This window comes from Poecilia latipinna, unplaced genomic scaffold (genome assembly GCF_001443285.1).
Source record: "Poecilia latipinna isolate Pla-1442-1.1 unplaced genomic scaffold, P_latipinna-1.0 Scaffold609, whole genome shotgun sequence".
NCBI lineage: Eukaryota > Metazoa > Chordata > Actinopteri > Cyprinodontiformes > Poeciliidae > Poecilia > Poecilia latipinna.
In genome coordinates, this window is record NW_015113225.1 from 19,024 (window position 1) to 22,729 (window position 3,706).

Genomic DNA, 3,706 nt, shown 5'->3' on the forward strand with positions numbered 1-3,706 from the left:
GGTTATGGTCTTTTATCTAGTTGGTCCACGTTCGGCTCCAGTCACCGGCTCCACACCACGTTTGACTGTGGAAACGACGTTCTTCTTCTGAAAAGGTTCGTGTTGGTTTCATGCCAGATGTAAAATGGAATTTAATCGGCCGCCGGACATTTTTGTAGAAGTCGGTTCGCTGAAACCGGACCCTCAGACTGGGTCTCCTCCTTACGAACCTCCATCAACAATAGATGACGCATCATCACATTTAACTCAGTTCTTTATCTAGATGTCTTTCTTCATGACACATGTAAACTTACTTTGTTTTGGCGTGAAAGTAGTTTCTTGATTCTGCGATTAAAGAATATAATGAAGCCATTATTTGAAACTTTTTTTAATTTTATTTAGTTAGGTAACCTTTAATATTTGATGATCTGAAAGTGCGATAAGCTCATTCACCGTAATTATGATTCTACGGTAATTAAAAACAAATCTGCTGAAATTGGTATTGGCAGGTCAAAACATCCCATTAGTTCTGTACTGGTGCATTTCTTCCTTCATCACATGCTGTTACATGGAAAGTCAGTTAAAAATAAAACATGTAGCACTTCATTAATCCCTCATCAAAAGGTTTCTTAATTTCCTTTTCAGCTCATTATTAAATAAAGCACAAACTTTGTTCCAGCTCTCATTGCAACATGCTCTGATTGCTCAGCCGCCTGCTCCCATCCAGCCAACGCCATTCTTGTCAATATTTCAGGGCTGACAGATTTTGTATAATGAGTGAGCGGGGAAAACAAAAGACAGCCCTACACCATGTGGCGTCTTGCTTTATAATCCCACGAGCTTGGCAGTGATCTACAGCCCCGTTTTTTTTTTTTATTCAGACGCTTCTGCTGGAATCACACCAGCATCAAAATGTGTGTAACGGGACAAAATCGACTGATGCAGATCGTCCTGGAGATGAGATGGAGGCATGCTCACTATTTGATGGAGAGAATAAAAAGCCAATATTTTACAAAGGAAAAGTTCCTTGGAATATTTTTCAGCTTTTATGCGGCCACCTGCTCCACAGTTGATCATTTCAGGCTCTGCCGAATCCGGGACGGCGATGAGAAGAAGACATGCTGTCCTCGCTGCGATGAATACAGTTCCCCTCATCAGCTCAACACCCATTTCATCAAGAAGGCTGAATGCCTGTATGTGCTGCTCGGTGCAAATTCCTGAACTTATATGCAAAGTATAGTGACTATGATTAGAAACGGAAATATTACGCATTGAGGGAGATGCGTTGAAACCCGTTGGTGTGGATTTTTCTCTGCTGAGATCAGTGAAAAAAAAAAAACCAAAAAGGCAGCTGGAAGAGGAAGCTCGAAATCACGTGGAGAAGTTTCCATCTTGGGCTGAGAAGCTGACGGTTTTGGCATTTCAGAAGGCCTCCTGACAGCACCAATGTCACAGCACACTGGACCAAACCCGAATCGCTCCTCGCCTTGAGAGCTCAGAAATTGCCTGTGAAGGTGACGGCGTGTGCGGCTTTAAGTCAGCAGAGTGATGGAGGGCAGGACAGCGTCTCGTGTCGAAATGTTTGAACGTTTTCAGCCCGGATGAGCAAATTCACTCGAAAGCCTACTCAAAACAATTATCAGATGCTGGTGTGTTAAAACAAAAAACTGGGAGTATCATATAGGATGGTGCCTTTTCACAGCACAATAAAGGAGTTTTTTTTTTTTTTTCTTACTAGAATTTCTTTATCGTCTCTCACCTCTTGCTGCTGTGAAAATGAACCGAGCTCACAGTCACGGTCCATCGACAGGCCATGCCTGGAGCCCCCAGAAACCAAAGGTCACTGAAATGTAACCCCTTTTTTTTTTTTTTTTTTTTTTCCATTTGTTTGAAAGGGAAAAACGCAACGAGAAGACAAGCGTGTCAGTAAAACTGACTGGTGACTGGTGAACAATGATGGTGTTAATGTAAAATAGCCTTGCTTTGTGCACTAATGCGCCTTACTGTGCCTACTTGGAACACGTGTCCAATTTTTGATCTTTGATTTCAGTGAAGTCTTTTCTAAAATAAAATAAATCAAATGAAAGTTGTAGCGTAAAATATTATAGAAAGAGGAACAGAGGCAACATCACAAAGTGTTTTAGAGAGATTTTATAATTATGTTAAAACTGTTAGTATTTATTTGTCTGTTTATTCCCCAGAGATTACATACCCTCTACCTTCATTCTGAGATTTCCAAAACTTCTGCCAAGCCAACCATTTCTAAACCCAGCATTTTGAAAACTAAAATGGATTAAAAAAAAGCTTAGCGTTTAATCTGACTTCCTTTTTGAACACATCGCTCATAAATTCCCCTCTGAAGAGACTTTTTGTTAGTCCTGGTCAATCACCGTTTAGCAGCCAATAACGTTGAAAATCGCTCCGTTCCAGTCCCCCGGACGAGTTTGCGTCGCATTTCTAAAAGTAAATGATTGAAGACTTAAATTCTTTCCTCTTTCATGCTCATGTTTTTGATCTATTGGTCTGCGAAGTTGGACAGTGACTGCTTTCAGTGACATGGTGTCCTTGCAGTTTGGAAGCCAATCTGTTGATTTGAGGACCCAGAAGCACTGTCACCAGAATTTTTCCTTCTTTTTTTTTTTTTTTTTTTTTTTCTGTTGCATACTTCTTTTCCACACATTTTCAAATTTATTTCAAAACTCTGTGTATTTTTATTTTTTTTTCCCCTCCAGCGGTTTCACCTGGCCGCTCTGTCCTCGACCTCCAACCCCTGCTGTTAACATACCGCACGGCTGCCACCGTTCGTTTGACAGACGGCCTTTGTGGTTTCCGCCCTTTTTTCCAGTGTTCGGAGTGAACGGATCAGTCCCTGCCTTTCTTTGAAGTGAATGAATTTTTTGTTTTTGCTTACACAAGTCTCAAGCTGTGCTTTCAGGACGATGAGAGCCCAGTTGAGGTCATAAGGCGTCGACAGTACATGTGTAACGGCGCAGGCCTTTGGGAGACAGACAATATTTTAGGTGTATTGAATTTGCAGAAAAAAGTTCATGAATCTCTCTCACAGGGACTACAACAGTATGCACCGTTTTAGGCAGCATTATAAATCACTATCAGGGAACTTGGCAGTTTCCACTTCATGATATGCTTAAGCCTTATTGTCCCTTACTATTCGAATCATGTTTTTCTCCTCAGCTAAACATGATAGTTGAATGCTGGATGTAACTGGGTATCCTGAGAGGACAAAGATCCCCAACACACAAACTAGCTGTGGAATAGCCAGAGGAAAGTAACCCTTTCATGCATGAATTGTGGTCCTTTGTGTCAGGATTTTTTTCAATTTTTTTTGGAGGGGGGGATTTTCTTAAGGCATAAAAAAAGTAGGAAAAAAATTTGTAAAAAATGTTTTTTTTTTAATTATTATTTTTTTAGGTGATCAATTGTAATTTTTTACAAATACAAAGTTGTTATTTGAAAAATACATCTGTAGTATTGTTCTTTAGGAGTTATCTGATGTCACAATATTGCTTTTTACCTGTAAGAGTCGTCTACAGTAGAAAGAGGGACCGGGTCGGTTGGCGTGGCTTTTTTTGTCTGTCGGCCATATTGGATTTAACAAAAATAATGTCTTGCATTTCCAGCTGATGACCAGTAGTTGATAGTGTATTTTATGATGCATTAGTGTCCACTTCAGTGGTCTGTGTGCATACATAACATAAAAATCCACAAG